Below are 19,973 nucleotides of genomic sequence, written 5' to 3' on the forward strand. Positions count from 1 at the left end.
AAACACGGTCTACACCTCTCAGGTGCCGAGTTACAGAACGGTGAAAACAGTGAGTTTGTGTTAGACGCGAATCGTGCTCTGATTCATGCTCTAGGCTGGGAGCGCAAGCTTTTTGCTTTTTCAAACACGGTCTACACCTCTCAGGTGCCGAGGTACAGGACGGTGAAAACAGTGAGTTTGTGTTAGACGCGAATCGTGCTCTGATTCATGCTCTAGGCTGGGAGCGCAAGCTTATTGCTTTTTCAAACACGGTCTACACCTCTCAGGTGCCGAGTTACAGGACGGTGAAAACAGTGAGTTTGTGTTAGACGCGAATCGTGCTCTGATTCATGCTTTAGGCTGGGAGCGCAAGCTTATTGCTTTTTCAAACACGGTCTACACCTCTCAGGTGCCGAGTTACAGGACGGTGAAAACAGTGAGTTTGTGTTAGACGCGAATCGTGCTCTGATTCATGCTCTAGGCTGGGAGCGCAAGCTTATTGCTTTTTCAAACACGGTCTACACCTCTCAGGTGCCGAGTTACAGGACGGTGAAAACAGTGAGTTTGTGTTAGACGCGAATTGTGCTCTGATTCATGCTCTAGGCTGGGAGCTAAAGCTTATTGCTTTTTCAAACACGGTCTACACCTCTCAGGTGCCGAGTTACAGGACGGTGAAAACAGTGAGTTTGTGTTAGACGCGAATCGTGCTCTGATTCATGCTCTAGGCTGGGAGCGCAAGCTTATTGCTTTTTCAAACACGGTCTACACCTCTCAGGTGCCGAGTTACAGAACGGTGAAAACAGTGAGTTTGTGTTAGACGCGAATCGTGCTTGGATTCATGCTCTAGGCTGGGAGCGCAAGCGTAATGCTTTTTCAAACACGGTCTACACCTCTCAGGTGCCGAGGTACAGGACGGTGAAAACAGTGAGTTTGTGTTAGACGCGAATTCATGCTCTAGGCTGGGAGCTAAAGCTTATTGCTTTTTCAAACACGGTCTACTCCTCTCAGGTGCCGAGTTACAGGACAGTGAAAACAGTGAGTTTGTGTTAGACGCGAATCGTGCTCTGATTCATGCTCTAGGCTGGGAGCGCAAGCTTATTGCTTTTTCAAACACGGTCTACTCCTCTCAGGTGCCGAGTTACAGGACGATGAAAACAGTGAGTTTATGTTAGACGCGAATCGTGCTCTGATTCATGCTCTAGGCTGGGAGCGCAAGCTTATTGCTTTTTCAAACACGGTCTACACCTCTCAGGTGCCGAGTTACAGGACGGTGAAAACAGTGAGTTTGTGTTAGACGCGAATCGTTCTCTGATTCATGCTCTAGGCTGGGAGCTAAAGCTTATTGCTTCTTCAAACACGGTCTACTCCTCTCAGGTGCCGAGTTACAGGACGGTGAAAACAGTGAGTTTGTGTTAGACGCGAATCGTGCTCTGATTCATGCTCTAGGCTGGGAGCGCAAGCTTTTTGCTTTTTCAAACACGGTCTACATCTCTCTGGTGCCGAGTTACAGAACGGTGAAAACAGTGAGTTTGTGTTAGACGCGAATCTTTCTCTGATTCATGCTCTAGGCTGGGAGCTAAAGCTTATTGCTTCTTCAAACACGGTCTACTCCTCTCAGGTGCCGAGTTACAGGACGGTGAAAACAGTGAGTTTGTGTTAGACGCGAATCGTGCTCTGATTCATGCTCTAGGCTGGGAGCGCAAGCTTATTGCTTTTTCAAACACGGTCTACACCTCTCAGGTGCCGAGTTACAGAACGGTGAAAACAGTGAGTTTGTGTTAGACGCGAATCGTGCTCTGATTCATGCTCTAGGCTGGGAGCGCAAGCGTAATGCTTTTTCAAACACGGTCTACACCTCTCAGGTGCCGAGGTACAGGACGGTGAAAACAGTGAGTTTGTGTTAGACGCGAATCGTGCTCTGATTCATGCTCTAGGCTGGGAGCGCAAGCTTATTGCTTTTTCAAACACGGTCTACACCTCTCAGGTGCCGAGTTACAGGACGGTGAAAACAGTGAGTTTGTGTTAGACGCGAATCGTGCTCTGATTCATGCTTTAGGCTGGGAGCGCAAGCTTATTGCTTTTTCAAACACGGTCTACACCTCTCAGGTGCCGAGTTACAGGACGGTGAAAACAGTGAGTTTGTGTTAGACGCGAATCGTGCTTGGATTCATGCTCTAGGCTGGGAGCGCAAGCGTAATGCTTTTTCAAACACGGTCTACACCTCTCAGGTGCCGAGGTACAGGACGGTGAAAACAGTGAGTTTGTGTTAGACGCGAATTCATGCTCTAGGCTGGGAGCTAAAGCTTATTGCTTTTTCAAACACGGTCTACTCCTCTCAGGTGCCGAGTTACAGGACAGTGAAAACAGTGAGTTTGTGTTAGACGCGAATCGTGCTATGATTCATGCTCTAGGCTGGGAGCGCAAGCTTATTGCTTTTTCAAACACGGTCTACACCTCTCAGGTGCCGAGTTACAGGACGGTGAAAACAGTGAGTTTGTGTTAGACGCGAATCGTGCTCTGATTCATGCTCTAGGCTGGGAGCGCAAGCTTATTGCTTTTTCAAACACGGTCTACACCTCTCAGGTGCCGAGTTACAGGACGGTGAAAACAGTGAGTTTGTGTTAGACGCGAATCGTGCTTGGATTCATGCTCTAGGCTGGGAGCGCAAGCGTAATGCTTTTTCAAACACGGTCTACACCTCTCAGGTGCCGAGGTACAGGACGGTGAAAACAGTGAGTTTGTGTTAGACGCGAATCGTGCTCTGATTCATGCTCTAGGCTGGGAGCGCAAGCTTATTGCTTTTTCAAACACGGTCTACACCTCTCAGGTGCCGAGTTACAGGACGGTGAAAACAGTGAGTTTGTGTTAGACGCGAATCGTGCTATGATTCATGCTCTAGGCTGGGAGCGCAAGCTTATTGCTTTTTCAAACACGGTCTACATCTCTCAGGTGCCGAGTTACAGGACGGTGAAAACAGTGAGTTTGTGTTAGACGCGAATCGTGCTCTGACTCATGCTCTAGGCTGGGAGCTAAAGCTTATTGCTTCTTCAAACACGGTGTACACCTCTCAGGTGCCGAGTTACAGGACGGTGAAAACAGTGAGTTTGTGTTAGACGCGAATCGTGCTCTGATTCATGCTCTAGGCTGGGAGCGCAAGCTTATTGCTTTTTCAAACACGGTTTACACCTCTCAGGTGCCGAGTTACAGGACGGTGAAAACAGTGAGTTTGTGTTAGACGCGAATCGTGCTCTGATTCATGCTCTAGGCTGGGAGCGCAAGCTTATTGCTTTTTCAAACACGGTCTACACCTCTCAGGTGCCGAGTTACAGAACGGTGAAAACAGTGAGTTTGTGTTAGACGCGAATCGTGCTCTGATTCATGCTCTAGGCTGGGAGCGCAAGCGTAATGCTTTTTCAAACACGGTCTACACCTCTCAGGTGCCGAGTTACAGAACGGTGAAAACAGTGAGTTTGTGTTAGACGCGAATCGTGCTCTGATTCATGCTCTAGGCTGGGAGCGCAAGCTTTTTGCTTTTTCAAACACGGTCTACACCTCTCAGGTGCCGAGGTACAGGACGGTGAAAACAGTGAGTTTGTGTTAGACGCGAATCGTGCTCTGATTCATGCTCTAGGCTGGGAGCGCAAGCTTATTGCTTTTTCAAACACGGTCTACACCTCTCAGGTGCCGAGTTACAGGACGGTGAAAACAGTGAGTTTGTGTTAGACGCGAATCGTGCTCTGATTCATGCTTTAGGCTGGGAGCGCAAGCTTATTGCTTTTTCAAACACGGTCTACACCTCTCAGGTGCCGAGTTACAGGACGGTGAAAACAGTGAGTTTGTGTTAGACGCGAATCGTGCTCTGATTCATGCTCTAGGCTGGGAGCGCAAGCTTATTGCTTTTTCAAACACGGTCTACACCTCTCAGGTGCCGAGTTACAGGACGGTGAAAACAGTGAGTTTGTGTTAGACGCGAATTGTGCTCTGATTCATGCTCTAGGCTGGGAGCTAAAGCTTATTGCTTTTTCAAACACGGTCTACACCTCTCAGGTGCCGAGTTACAGGACGGTGAAAACAGTGAGTTTGTGTTAGACGCGAATCGTGCTCTGATTCATGCTCTAGGCTGGGAGCGCAAGCTTATTGCTTTTTCAAACACGGTCTACACCTCTCAGGTGCCGAGTTACAGAACGGTGAAAACAGTGAGTTTGTGTTAGACGCGAATCGTGCTTGGATTCATGCTCTAGGCTGGGAGCGCAAGCGTAATGCTTTTTCAAACACGGTCTACACCTCTCAGGTGCCGAGGTACAGGACGGTGAAAACAGTGAGTTTGTGTTAGACGCGAATTCATGCTCTAGGCTGGGAGCTAAAGCTTATTGCTTTTTCAAACACGGTCTACTCCTCTCAGGTGCCGAGTTACAGGACAGTGAAAACAGTGAGTTTGTGTTAGACGCGAATCGTGCTCTGATTCATGCTCTAGGCTGGGAGCGCAAGCTTATTGCTTTTTCAAACACGGTCTACTCCTCTCAGGTGCCGAGTTACAGGACGATGAAAACAGTGAGTTTATGTTAGACGCGAATCGTGCTCTGATTCATGCTCTAGGCTGGGAGCGCAAGCTTATTGCTTTTTCAAACACGGTCTACACCTCTCAGGTGCCGAGTTACAGGACGGTGAAAACAGTGAGTTTGTGTTAGACGCGAATCGTTCTCTGATTCATGCTCTAGGCTGGGAGCTAAAGCTTATTGCTTCTTCAAACACGGTCTACTCCTCTCAGGTGCCGAGTTACAGGACGGTGAAAACAGTGAGTTTGTGTTAGACGCGAATCGTGCTCTGATTCATGCTCTAGGCTGGGAGCGCAAGCTTTTTGCTTTTTCAAACACGGTCTACATCTCTCTGGTGCCGAGTTACAGAACGGTGAAAACAGTGAGTTTGTGTTAGACGCGAATCTTTCTCTGATTCATGCTCTAGGCTGGGAGCTAAAGCTTATTGCTTCTTCAAACACGGTCTACTCCTCTCAGGTGCCGAGTTACAGGACGGTGAAAACAGTGAGTTTGTGTTAGACGCGAATCGTGCTCTGATTCATGCTCTAGGCTGGGAGCGCAAGCTTATTGCTTTTTCAAACACGGTCTACACCTCTCAGGTGCCGAGTTACAGAACGGTGAAAACAGTGAGTTTGTGTTAGACGCGAATCGTGCTCTGATTCATGCTCTAGGCTGGGAGCGCAAGCGTAATGCTTTTTCAAACACGGTCTACACCTCTCAGGTGCCGAGGTACAGGACGGTGAAAACAGTGAGTTTGTGTTAGACGCGAATCGTGCTCTGATTCATGCTCTAGGCTGGGAGCGCAAGCTTATTGCTTTTTCAAACACGGTCTACACCTCTCAGGTGCCGAGTTACAGGACGGTGAAAACAGTGAGTTTGTGTTAGACGCGAATCGTGCTCTGATTCATGCTTTAGGCTGGGAGCGCAAGCTTATTGCTTTTTCAAACACGGTCTACACCTCTCAGGTGCCGAGTTACAGGACGGTGAAAACAGTGAGTTTGTGTTAGACGCGAATCGTGCTTGGATTCATGCTCTAGGCTGGGAGCGCAAGCGTAATGCTTTTTCAAACACGGTCTACACCTCTCAGGTGCCGAGGTACAGGACAATGAAAACAGTGAGTTTGTGTTAGACGCGAATCGTGCTCTGATTCATGCTCTAGGCTGGGAGCGCAAGCTTATTGCTTTTTCAAACACGGTCTACACCTCTCAGGTGCCGAGTTACAGGACGGTGAAAACAGTGAGTTTGTGTTAGACGCGAATCGTGCTCTGATTCATGCTCTAGGCTGGGAGCTAAAGCTTATTGCTTTTTCAAACACGGTCTACACCTCTCAGGTGCCGAGTTACAGGACGGTGAAAACAGTGAGTTTGTGTTAGACGCGAATCGTGCTCTGATTCATGCTCTAGGCTGGGAGCTAAAGCTTATTGCTTTTTCAAACACGGTCTACTCCTCTCAGGTGCCGAGTTACAGGACAGTGAAAATAGTGAGTTTGTGTTAGACGCGAATCGTGCTCTGATTCATGCTCTAGGCTGGGAGCGCAAGCTTATTGCTTTTTCAAACACGGTCTACACCTCTCAGGTGCCGAGTTACAGGACGGTGAAAACAGTGAGTTTGTGTTAGACGCGAATCGTGCTCTGATTCATGCTCTAGGCTGGGAGCGCAAGCTTTTTGCTTTTTCAAACACGGTCTACACCTCTCAGGTGCCGAGGTACAGGACGGTGAAAACAGTGAGTTTGTGTTAGACGCGAATCGTGCTGGGATTGATGCTCTAGGCTGGGAACGCAAGCGTAATGCTTTTTCAAACACGGTCTACACCTCTCAGGTGCCGAGTTACAGGACGGTGAAAACTGTGAGTTTGTGTTAGACGCGAATCGTGCTTGGATTCATGCTCTAGGCTGGGAGCGCAAGCGTAATGCTTTTTCAAACACGGTCTACACCTCTCAGGTGCCGAGGTACAGGACGGTGAAAACAGTGAGTTTGTGTTAGACGCGAATTCATGCTCTAGGCTGGGAGCTAAAGCTTATTGCTTTTTCAAACACGGTCTACATCTCTCAGGTGCCGAGGTACAGGACGGTGAAAACAGTGAGTTTGTGTTAGACGCGAATCGTGCTCTGATTCATGCTCTAGGCTGGGAGCGCAAGCTTTTTGCTTTTTCAAACACGGTCTACATCTCTCTGGTGCCGAGTTACAGAACGGTGAAAACAGTGAGTTTGTGTTAGACGCGAATCGTTCTCTGATTCATGCTCTAGGCTGGGAGCTAAAGCTTATTGCTTCTTCAAACACGGTCTACTCCTCTCAGGTGCCGAGTTACAGGACGGTGAAAACAGTGAGTTTGTGTTAGACGCGAATCGTGCTCTGATTCATGCTCTAGGCTGGGAGCGCAAGCTTATTGCTTTTTCAAACACGGTCTACACCTCTCAGGTGCCGAGTTACAGAACGGTGAAAACAGTGAGTTTGTGTTAGACGCGAATCGTGCTCTGATTCATGCTCTAGGCTGGGAGCGCAAGCGTAATGCTTTTTCAAACACGGTCTACACCTCTCAGGTGCCGAGGTACAGGACGGTGAAAACAGTGAGTTTGTGTTAGACGCGAATCGTGCTCTGATTCATGCTCTAGGCTGGGAGCGCAAGCTTATTGCTTTTTCAAACACGGTCTACACCTCTCAGGTGCCGAGTTACAGGACGGTGAAAACAGTGAGTTTGTGTTAGACGCGAATCGTGCTCTGATTCATGCTTTAGGCTGGGAGCGCAAGCTTATTGCTTTTTCAAACACGGTCTACACCTCTCAGGTGCCGAGTTACAGGACGGTGAAAACAGTGAGTTTGTGTTAGACGCGAATCGTGCTCTGATTCATGCTCCAGGCTGGGAGCGCAAGCTTTTTGCTTTTTCAAACACGGTCTACACCTCTCAGGTGCCGAGGTACAGGACGGTGAAAACAGTGAGTTTGTGTTAGACGCGAATCGTGCTGGTATTGATGCTCTAGGCTGGGAGCGCAAGCGTAATGCTTTTTCAAACACGGTCTACACCTCTCAGGTGCCGAGGTACAGGACGGTGAAAACAGTGAGTTTGTGTTTGACGCGAATCGTGCTCTGATTCATGCTCTAGGCTGGGAGCGCAAGCTTATTGCTTTCTCAAACACGGTCTACATCTTTCAGGTGCCGAGTTACAGGACGGTGAAAACAGTGAGTTTGTGTTAGACGCGAATCGTGCTATGATTCATGCTCTAGGCTGGGAGCGCAAGCTTATTGCTTTTTCAAACACGGTCTACACCTCTCAGGTGCCGAGTTACAGGACGGTGAAAACAGTGAGTTTGTGTTAGACGCGAATCGTTCTCTGATTCATGCTCTAGGCTGGGAGCTAAAGCTTATTGCTTCTTCAAACACGGTCTACTCCTCTCAGGTGCCGAGTTACAGGACGGTGAAAACAGTGAGTTTGTGTTAGACGCGAATCGTGCTCTGATTCATGCTCTAGGCTGGGAGCGCAAGCTTTTTGCTTTTTCAAACACGGTCTACATCTCTCTGGTGCCGAGTTACAGAACGGTGAAAACAGTGAGTTTGTGTTAGACGCGAATCGTGCTCTGATTCATGCTCTAGGCTGGGAGCGCAAGCGTAATGCTTTTTCAAACACGGTCTACACCTCTCAGGTGCCGAGGTACAGGACGGTGAAAACAGTGAGTTTGTGTTAGACGCAAATCGTGCTCTGATTCATGCTCTAGGCTGGGAGCGCAAGCTTATTGCTTTTTCAAACACGGTCTACACCTCTCAGGTGCCGAGTTACAGGACGGTGAAAACAGTGAGTTTGTGTTAGACGCGAATCGTGCTCTGATTCATGCTTTAGGCTGGGAGCGCAAGCTTATTGCTTTTTCAAACACGGTCTACACCTCTCAGGTGCCGAGTTACAGGACGGTGAAAACAGTGAGTTTGTGTTAGACGCGAATCGTGCTCTGATTCATGCTCTAGGCTGGGAGCGCAAGCTTATTGCTTTTTCAAACACGGTCTACACCTCTCAGGTGCCGAGTTACAGGACGGTGAAAACAGTGAGTTTGTGTTAGACGCGAATTGTGCTCTGATTCATGCTCTAGGCTGGGAGCTAAAGCTTATTGCTTTTTCAAACACGGTCTACTCCTCTCAGGTGCCGAGTTACAGGACGGTGAAAACAGTGAGTTTGTGTTAGACGCGAATCGTGCTCTGATTCATGCTCTAGGCTGGGAGCGCAAGCTTATTGCTTTTTCAAACACGGTCTACACCTCTCAGGTGCCGAGTTACAGGACGGTGAAAACAGTGAGTTTGTGTTAGACGCGAATCGTGCTCTGATTCATGCTCTAGGCTGGGAGCGCAAGCTTATTGCTTTTTCAAACACGGTCTACATCTCTCAGGTGCCGAGTTACAGGACGGTGAAAACAGTGAGTTTGTGTTAGACGCGAATCGTGCTCTGATTCATGCTCTAGGCTGGGAGCGCAAGCTTATTGCTTTTTCAAACACGGTGTACACCTCTCAGGTGCCGAGTTACAGGACGGTGAAAACAGTGAGTTTGTGTTAGACGCGAATCGTGCTCTGATTCATGCTCTAGGCTGGGAGCTCAAGCTTATTGCTTTTTCAAACACGGTCTACACCTCTCAGGTGCCGAGGTACAGGACGGTGAAAACAGTGAGTCTGTGTTAGACGCGAATCGTGCTCTGATTCATGCTCTAGGCGGGGAGCTCAAGCTTATTGCTTTTTCAAACACGGTCTACACCTCTCAGGTGCCGAGTTACAGGACGGTGAAAACAGTGAGTTTGTGTTAGACGCGAATCGTGCTCTGATTCATGCTCTAGGCTGGGAGCGCAAGCGTAATGCTTTTTCAAACACGGTCTACACCTCTCAGGTGCCGAGTTACAGGACGGTGAAAACAATGAGTTTGTGTTAGACGCGAATCGTGCTCTGATTCATGCTCTAGGCTGGGAGCGCAAGCTTATTGCTTTTTCAAACACGGTCTACACCTCTCAGGTGCCGAGTTACAGGACGGTGAAAACAGTTAGTTTGTGTTAGACGCGAATCGTGCTCTGATTCATGCTCTAGGCGGGGAGCTCAAAATCGAGGTCCACGGGGAAAATCAGGCCCGCTACGGATATTTGCATATTACCCAGAGGAGCGTGCATGGCCAGGTGCGTCTACTTACTCAATTTGTACTTGCTCTCCCTAAGGAGGATTCATGCCAGTTCCCTTATTTGCATATTACCCAGAGGAGCGTGCATGGCCAGGTTCGTCTCCTTACTCAGTTTGTAGGTGCTCTCCCTAAGGAGGATTCATGCCAGCTCCTTCATTTGCATATTACCCAGAGGAGCGTGCACAGCCAGGTGCATCTACTTACTCAATTTGTACTTGCTCTCCCTAAGGAGGATTTATGCCAGCTCCCTTATTTGCATATTACCCAGAGGAGCGTGCATGGCCAGGTGCGTGTACTTACTCAGTTTGTAGTTGCTCTCCCTAAGGAGGATTCATGCCAGCTCCCTTATTTGCGTATTACCCAGAGGAGCATGCATGACGAGGTGCGTCTACTTACTCAGTTTGCAGTTGCTCTCCCTAAGGAGGATTCATGCCAGCTCCCTCATTTGCATATTACCCAAAGTAGCGTGCATGGCCAGGTGCGTCTCCTTACTCAGTTTGTAGTTGCTCTCCCTAAGGAGGATTCATGCCAGCTCCCTTATTTGCATATTACCCAGAGGAGCGTGCATGGCCAGCTGTGTCTCCTTACTCAGTTTGTAGTTGCTCTCCCTAAGGAGGATTCATGCCAGCTCCCTCATTTGCATATTACCCAGAGCAGGGGTGTAGATAGAGGCTCATGGGCTCGGGTGCATAAGTTTAGCTTGGGGCCCTCTACAGACCCCTCCAACCTCCACTCCTTTTCACGGCTACTACTTCTACATCACTTTTAGCTCCATTACTGTTTTTTTAAAATTACCCATCAATAGATCATTGGTAATCAGTGGTTTTAGCAGAGTTTTAAAACATCCAGAACACAAGCCTCAAGGCATGCTTCGCTTCCTCAGGAAAGAAAAAGAAAAAAAAAAATATATATACATACACACACACATATACATTGGAGACAGCATAATAACAATATATACAATAGAAACAACATAAAGCTAACTTTATATAACATGTTTGGGGCTCATGTCCACGGCCAGGTTTTCACCACCTAATATGCGTGCGTTGCGCATACACACGTGGTGCACAGTGAACGCAGTCAATGAAAGTCAATGGACTGCATGTAGATATGCAAGAGAAATAAATCCCAGCATGCTTTCTTTCTTTGTGTACCATGCAACGTGAGCCCTGTACACTTCTATGGGCTGCATGTGATAAACCACCCATACGCAATACATTGTCTCCATACGCATTGACACTCTAAACACTCCCCATCACATGGAACACCCCTTGTCGTCGCCCCCCCCCCCCCACTCCCCATCACACGAAGTGCCTCTTATACCCCCCCCCCCCACTACACGGAACGCCCCTTGTTTTCCCTCCACACACTCCCCATCACACAGAACGCCTCTCGTACCCCACCTCCCACTCCCCATCACACAGGATCCCCCTCATTCTCCCCCCATCACACAGGATCACCCTTGTTCCCCCCCCCCCCCCATCCCACAGGATCACCCTCGTTCTCCCCCACATCACACAGGGCCCCCCTCGTTCTCCCCCCCCATCACACAGGGCCCCCCTCGTTCTCCCCCCCATCACACAGGGTGCCCCTCGTTCTCCCCCCCCCCATCACTCAGGGTCCCCCTCGTTCTCCCCCGCCCCATCACACAGGGTCCCCTTCGTTCACCCCCCATCACACAGGGTGCCCCTTGTGCTCCCCACCCCCATCACACAGGGTCCCCTTCGTTCACCCCCCATCACACAGGGTCCCCCTCGTGCTCCCCCCCCCATCCCACAGGATCACCCTCGTTCTCCCCCACATCACACAGGGCCCCCCTCGTTCTCCCCCCCCCCCCATCACACAGGGCCCCCCTCGTTCTCCCCCCATCACACAGGGTGCCCCTCGTTCTCCCCCCCCCCCCTCCCCCATCACTCAGGGTCCCCCTCGTTCTCCCCCGCCCCATCACACAGGGTCCCCTTCGTTCACCCCCCATCACACAGGGTGCCCCTCGTGCTCCCCACCCCCGTCACACAGGGTCCCACACACTGACCGCAGTTTCAGCCCCACTTCAGTAGCCTTGAGTACTTCCAGCAACCTCATTGGTTGTTGGGGACACACCTTCCTTTCAGATGTGCCCGAGGATACATTTACACAGAGCTGTGCACGAGAAGCAGGTGCTGACAGGAGTACAGTTACACAGATCTGCGGTGTATTCACTGCTTCTCTTGCTTCGTCAGCTCTGTGAATACACGGCAGATCTGTGTAACTGTATTCCTGTCAGCACCTGTTTCTCGTGCACAGCTCTGTGTAACTGTATCCTCGGGCACATCTTAAAGGAAGGTGTGTCCCCAACAACCAATGAGGTTGCTGGAAGTACTCAAGGCTACAGAAGTGGGGCTGAAAAGAAACACATGTGCGCGGGCCGGCAGCTTCTCCTGCAGACGGGAGGAGTCTGAGCGGAGGTCCGGGAGGAAGCGCCGGCGTGCAGGAGAAGCTGCCGGCGAGTGCAGAGACCTTAATGAAAGTAACTGCGGTCAGTCCGTGCGAAAGAGGGCCCCCGGGGGCTCAGGGGCCGGGTGGCAACCGCGACCCCAGCACCCCCTATATGTACGCCTATGACCCAGAGGAGCGTGCATGGCCAGGTGCATCTCCTTACTCAGTTTGTAGTTGCTCTCCCTAAGGAGGATTCATGCCAGCTCCCTCATTTGCATATTACCCAGAAGAGCGTGCATGGCCAGGTGCGTTTCCTTACTCAGTTTGCAGTTGCTCTCCCTAAGGAGGATTCGTGCCAGCTCCCTCATTTGCATATTACCCAGAGTAGCGTGCATGGCCAGGTGCGTCTCCTTACTCAGTTTGTAGTTGCTCTCCCTAAGGAGGATTCATGCCAGCTCCCTCATTTGCATATTACCCAGAGGAGCGTGCATGGCCATGTGCATCTCCTTACTCAGTTTGCAGTTGCTCTCCCTAAGGAGGATTCGTGCCAGCTCGCTCATTTGCATATTACCCAGAGTAGCGTGCATGGCCAGGTGCGTCTCCTTACTCTGTTTGTAGTTGCTCTCCCTAAGGAGGATTCATGTTAGCTCCCTTATTTGCATATTACCCAGAGGAGCGTGCATGGCCAGGTGCGTCTACTTACTCAGTTTGTAGTTGCGCTCCCTAAGGAGGATTCATGCCAGCTTTCTCATTTGCATATTACCCAGAGGAGCATGCATGGCCAGGTGCGTTTCCTTACTCAGTTTGTAGTTGCTCTCCCTTAGGAGGATTCATGCCAGCTCCCTCATTTGCATATTACCCAGAGGAGCATGCATGGCCAGGTGCGTTTCCTTACTCAGTTTGTAGTTGCTCTCCCTAAGGAGGATTCATGCCAGCTCCCTCATTTACATATTACCCAGAGGAGCTATCTGCGGGCACCGACAGCATGAAGCTGTCACGTCCAGACACAAGTTTTTACGTCCTCAGGGATTAAGGCCCACTTGGGCAGGATGTAAAAACACTATGTGCTGGTCATTATGGGGTTAAGAATTAAATTATGCAAACTGAATAATACGAAATGTAACGATTGGCCAATTTTGCATCTTTCAAATAATGTGGAATATGATTTAGACCCGTTACCACTGAAAAACAAGGCGAGGTTCATCCATAGACTCATCACAACAGTTTTTTTGTTTTATTATATACTTTATTATTATGATTTGCATTTGATCCGAGGACCTTACCCCGGCGATCAGTGAGAGGAGATAAAACATCTTCTCGGAGGCTTCCGCATTTTAATCCAGATGCGGTTATCCTCCATGGACCTTTCCGGCCTCTGCGCATGTGCCCGCCGGCAAAATGCCGGACACATTCGCAGGAGCCCAGGAAATTTTAAACCTCCCTGCTGTTGGCGACCAACGGTCGCGGAGTGCTTGGAGCAGTGATTGGTGGCCTTGATGAGCGGTCCCTAGTCACGTGATAAAAAAGTAGGGATCTAACATTGGGCCTGTCTCACACGGCCGGATAGGAATTACGGGTTCTGCATGCGCTTGATCAGCGGTAATCCATGGATCAATCACAATTCCCCCCAATTAGCGAGTCGGAATTACCTAATCCACTCGCAGAAAACAGAACACAGCATGTTATATTTTACCGTGGATATCCACGACCTCGAGCCCATTGTGCTCTATAGTCGCGGATATACCCGCAGCCCATACGCAACTGTATTGTGCATGGGCTGCGGGTACCCGAGTCATATCTAAGTGATGGTGCGGGAAATACAAACAAAAACCGGTGTACTGCACATAAACAGGCGGTCATGCGCAGTACACAGTTTTTTGTTTGCCAAATCCGCAGCTACGGTTGTGGATCGGCTGCGGTGAGCTGCTGTCCAAATCCGCAGCTACGGTTGTGGATCGGCTGCAGTGATCTGCTGTCCAATTCCGCAGCTATGGTTGTGGATCGGCTGCAGTGATCTGCTGTCCAAATCCGCAGCTATGGTTGTGGTTTACACGGAGAGAGACGACAAGGAGCCGTTCGTGTTTAGCCCGTGTAAAGGACGCCATCAGCCAACAAATGAGCCCCCCACCCATCCTTCCCCTCTGAAGGTAATATGGAGCTCACTAGTTCCACAAGACTAGATTGGAGCGGCTCCTCTCTTCAGTAGCTCCACTCTAGCCACTTCACTGATCTGCTGGCTAGAATGTATTGGCTGGTGGTAGGATCTCCCAGCAGCCAGTGCGCTGTGCGCTATTTGTGGAGACGCGGTCACCTGAGATTTGTGCGCTACGTGTGGAGACGCGGCCACCTGAGATTTGTGCGCTAATTGTGGAGACGCGGCCGCCTGAGATTTGTGCGCTACGTGTGGAGACGCCACCTGAGATTAGTGCGCTGTGCGCTACATGTGGTGAGTACCCACCTGAGATTTGTGCGCTGTGCGCTACGTGTGGAGACGCAGCCACCTGAGATTCGTGCGCTACGTGTGGAGACGCGGCCACCTGAGATTCGTGCGCTACGTGTGGAGACGCGGCCACCTGAGATTCGTGCGCTACGTGTGGAGACGCGGCCACCCGAGATTCGTGCGCTACGTGTGGTGAGTATGTCACTTGAGATTTGCACCACGCCACCTGACTTTTTTTTGCAGATTCGTGCGCTACGTGTGGAGACGCGGCCACCCGAGATTCGTGCGCTACGTGTGGTGAGTACGTCACCTGAGATTTGCGCGACGCCACCTGACTGTTTTTGCAGATTCGTGCGCTACGTGTGGAGACGTGGCCACCCGAGATTCGTGCGCTACGTGTGGAGACGCGGCCACCTGAGATTCGTGCGCTACGTGTGGAGACGCGGCCACCCGAGATTTGTGCGCCTTTTTGCAAACTTACGTGTGGAGAGGATCCTGACGTTTGGACACGTTTTGAGAAGAATTTTGCTTCGCTCGGACACCAGCTGACATAACTCGTCGAGGTAAGCTGCTGCATCTGCCAAAATTTTCATTGCGTGCATCTGCTCATATGTGCACATTTTGCGCCTAGTTGCAGGTTTTTGCTTGCATCTGCTCATATGTGCATGTTTGCAGGTTTTCGCTTGCATCTGCTCATATGTGCATGTTTACATGTTTTCACTAGCATCTGCTCATATGTGTATATTTGGCGCATATTTGCAGGTTTTCACTTGCATCTGCTCATATGTTCATATATGTATATATATTACTGTGTGTGTATGTACGTACACGTACGTATGTACATGTATGTACGTATATACGTGTATGTACGTACGTGCGTGCGTGTACGTACGTACGTGCGTGTGTGTACGTACGTGCATGTACGTACGTGCGTGTATGTATGTATGTATGTACGTACGTGCGTGCATGTATGTATGTACATACGTGTACGTGTGTACGTACGTACGCGTGTGTATGTACGTACGCGTGTGTACACGTACGTCGAATTTGGACAATAATTTGCTGTGTTAAAACTTCATCTTATAGGCCGGATAACAGATTACATAAAATTTTTGAATTTTTATTTTTTATTTGGCATTTTTGGATACACTAATAGCTTTTATTTATTTTCTAGCAAACGTACAGGTGCCATCACAATACTGTACCAAATTAGCACACAGCTAACAAAGCTTCGGAAAAACATACCAATTGTCCAAATGAGATGTCTGGATCTATTAAAGTTGTGGTGAAGAAAAGCAGGGACAGTATGTAGCTTATAGCGGTTTAGAGATTTATTAGCCACAAAGTACGCAAACCACCAGAATAAAGCAAACTTTTTTCCTTCTTCTTTACAGGTGAGCTGATAAGTTATTTCAAGATTACCACACTGCGTTTGCTCACAATCATTGTTGAAGCAGCAGAGAGACTGACGGTCCTAGATGTTGGCTCAGTAGGACGCTTTCAAGATGGGCATGTTTGCAAATCGAAGTGATTCTTACATTGTTTTTTCTGTGCCTTGTTGTACTTCGTTTAAGTGGTAAAAATGGGCAGTTAGAAGTTGTGTATATTAATTAAAATTAAGAATATTGACAACATTTTGAATAACTTGTAATTTTTTAACATTTGCAAATGTTATATCTCATATGTGCAAGCATACTCTACAAATCTTTGCCAACATATATTTCCATCTGTTCACTTTATTCTAGACGCACATTTGCAAAAACATCCTTTGTTTGGAACCATTTAGGAGACATTCAAGTTGAATCTTACTTTTCCTCATTTTGATAAACCCTTTTTTCTCCACCGAGCCAAGATTGCAAAGGCTCGTGGGTGTCAGAATACATACCCCCTAAAATGACCCTATTTTACAAAGTACACCCCTTAATGTGTTCACTGAGGGGTGTCAGGAGTAATTAGATCCCACATTTTCAGGAATTCATGCAATTTAGATTAAAAAAAAAAAAAAAAAAAGTGTTCGGGTAATGTGCTATTCTAAATTTTTTTCCCCCAAAATCATTTTCATGTGCACTGACACCCCAAAATGGATACCCCTGTTTGTATTGTTTTCAGAAATGTACCCATTGTGGCCCTAATGTTATGTTAGTATGCACAAATGGGACCCAAAATGTAAACAGTACTATGTGGCTTTCTGAACAGACTGTTATGATCGTGTGGGCAGATTTAGCAGACTGCCAACACCATCGTGACCAAAGATGCACACAGGAAATTCACATGGAATCCATGCCACTGACCCTGTGCTAAAAGGGGGGGGGGGGGTCGACAGTGGCCCAACCTAAGCGTAGACATCGCCCAAATAAGAGGGCGGCCCAGCGGTCTTCGGATCTGGGCCATAGCTGATCCTAGGAGCCACAGAACAGGACACACGCATGGCATATAACAGAGACGGAACAGAATACACAGAGATAGAAAACACTGCATACAGAAGCCAAAAATGCAACCACTACTAACAGATAGGCTGATTATAAAGAACAGGTATTACTTGACATTTTAGACAAAACGTGAAGCTAGCGGGCGAACTTCTAAGCTCCTGGTTATACCGCTATTCCCTACACTAACCATGAGTCCAGGAGACCCGGACAACATTCACACAGGAGATGAGGTAACACTAAACTGACAGAACGTAAACGTACAAACGGGCATGAAACTGCAAGACACAGATCACACAGAAAGCTTGCATCTGGGACAGGACAGAGCAGGGGGCACACTGCCAACTGCAAGTGGAGCAGGACATAGCATGGGGCACACCGCCAACTATCAAATATAGTGCCATCTCAATAATATAGGGGAATAGACAGTCAGCTACACAAGGTGAGATAGGAGACTGTGTCAAGTTACATTAACTGACACACAGAGCAGACAAGACGTACAGAGGCCACAGCTGTAAAGGGAATGCATATAACGGAGACGAGGACTACAGGTGTCCAAACCGTCTTCGGGAAGCTGAGACACACATAACCACTTACAAGTTCTGCGTGGGAAAAAGGCAGATACCTCAAGACAAGGATTCATAACTGCTCAGTCTGAAACCCAGACACAGACTGCCAAGAGCTGGCTTTATATGTATGCACAGAGCCAGGAGATTGGCTTGCAGGAAGTACCACACCCAGGCAGCTCAATCAATTAACCCTCTCAGGGCTGTGCTGCTAGTAAACTGAAGCTTTGAGCAACATATACCAGCAGCAGACGTAACAGACATTTTGCTTGAAGGCCTTTAAAGCCCCATAGCACAGTTGTAGAGCTGTTGAGCAGCCACAAAATTTTAACAATACACCCCTTAATTAGTTTACCTAGGGGTATACTGCCCACTTGGCCTGTAGCAGCAGCCACAATGCATACTTGAGTATAGCCGATCCAAGTGTTAGCCGAGGTACCTAATATTACCCCTTGGCTTATACTCAAGTCAATAATTGACCCCAGGTTTTTGGGGTAAAAGTTGGTACCTTGGCTTATACTCAGGTCGGCTTAGACTGAAGTATATCTGATTACATGCAAAAACCTAATGAAATAAGAGCAATCGTTGCATGCAAAGCATTAACAGCGGGAATCGGTTGTCTCACCCATCCCCGCTGTGACTGCGGGAGGCCAACTGTCATTAGCAACAGTCTTCAGCAGTAGATGGGCTCAGATCTGTAGGATGTAGATGCAAGTCCATTCCAGAAAGCTGCTTTCTAACATATACATACATTCACGTGCTGCGGTGGCAAGGGGTTAAAAGGGTTCCCTGGGACTCCAGTACTGATGATCTATGCGCAGTGAAGTGTTGATCTGCCTCACAGAATCCCTGCCAATCAGCTGATGACGAGTGCGCACCGCTGCCACTTCAGTCTATGCCAGACGAAGCACCGTACATTTCCGGCTGTACACGCCTGCATAGGATTGCATTTCAATACGCAATCCTATGCAGAAGGCCGTGGTTTGTCTACGCGAAATCACGCGCAGAAAACAAACTGCGCCATGCTCTAATTCTGTGCGGGGTTCGCAGAGCCCCGGACATAAACGTCACTCGCTGGCTGCCGGCTCTGCGCATGTGCCGTCTGCTGGCACATGAGTTCCGCACTGCTCTCTGCAGGCGCTCAGGTCGGGTCCCGTTGCGAGCAGCTGGATGCGACACGGCCGTCTGCAGGCGGCCTTAGGCCTCATGTCCACTGGAAAAATACAATCCGCGTAGAATCAGCTTTCTATTGTATAATTTTTGCATGCAGATATCTGCACACATTGCTATCAATGTGATAGCAATGTGGCCGATCCGCGGTAAAATGGAGCATGCCGGGTTTTTTTCTCCCACGCGTGAAAAACGCAATTCTATTAAAATTCCATCCGCGGGTGCAAAAATCAGTTTAATGGACCACGGATGGCCAATGATTCCCTAGGGGCAAATCCGCTGCGGAAACCGCAATTCCATTTTGCTAGTGGACATGAGGCCTTAAGGCTCCTTCCCACAGACGGATCTATTCAACCTAATAGCTCAATGCTTACGGTGCGGAATTTCACAGCGGAATTCCGCACCGTAAAGTCACCCCTCCTCACCCACGGCATGCTCTATTTGCCGCGGGTGTACGCGCGGACGGCTTCCATTGCAGTCTGTGGAAGCCGTCCATTCACGCTATCTTCCGCTGTAGCACAGCGGAAGATAGTGTGAAACCGCCTCTACGCCTACCGCGTCACATGCCGCTGCGGTGCGTCACGTGCTCGATTGCCCATGCGCGCTGAGGCGTCATGCGGGACTCCGAAACTGGAGGTAAGTATTGGGGTCTCTTGGGGCCGCCGTGACGGGCTCCGCCCCGGAATTCCATGGCGGAGCCCGTCACAGCCATGTGCAGCCGGCTTTACAGCGTGGGTAATCAGGAGTTAAAAACATAAATAAGGTAAAACAAAAAAACAAATTCAAATCACGTTTTATTATTTATTAAAAATGTGGATTTTACACCAAGTGTCATTCCCAGATAAAACAAAGGCCGCTGTGTTTGGGTATCTTTTCTGTTTACTCAATCGGTGTAAAATATTGCGCAGTTTTTCAGGATCCTCCGTCATAATTCTTTGAAAGAAAAAGCTTATAAAAAAAAAAAAAAGGTGAGTCACAGGCAAAAAGCAGTCCATAAAACAAAGGGTTTCAAGATTGCTGAACGTCGAGGGTCTCTTCACTGTCGGACAGCCTTCCCATTCTCAAGGACGTCAGATCTGCAGGAAATGATGAAAAATCAGCAGGTTAACAGTCACATCACACCAGTATTACTGATCTCTAGATCCGCTCCACCCACTTACATTGACCACTACTCCCCCAACCTGGTCAGAACAATCATATATAATAAATATATATACATACGTACACGTACGGCAATGCCTTATCAGTTACAGTAGTGATCATAGGTAATGGCAAGCAGGGACACCTGTTGTCATGGCAACC

At 48.9% G+C, this 19,973-nt stretch overlaps 1 long non-coding RNA gene across 1 annotated transcript in view; it reads right to left on the reverse strand.

The window, feature by feature from the left end:
* Positions 1-19,489: 19,489 nt before the first annotated feature.
* Positions 19,490-19,973, reverse strand: part of LOC136602828 (uncharacterized) — a 125,426-nt gene continuing 124,942 nt past the window's right edge. The window contains exon 3 of the long non-coding RNA XR_010789565.1: positions 19,490-19,747. This is a non-coding gene — a long non-coding RNA (uncharacterized lncRNA). The remainder of the gene's footprint in view (positions 19,748-19,973) is intronic.

This window comes from Eleutherodactylus coqui, unplaced genomic scaffold (genome assembly GCF_035609145.1).
Source record: "Eleutherodactylus coqui strain aEleCoq1 unplaced genomic scaffold, aEleCoq1.hap1 HAP1_SCAFFOLD_57, whole genome shotgun sequence".
In the NCBI taxonomy this organism is placed as follows: domain Eukaryota; kingdom Metazoa; phylum Chordata; class Amphibia; order Anura; family Eleutherodactylidae; genus Eleutherodactylus; species Eleutherodactylus coqui.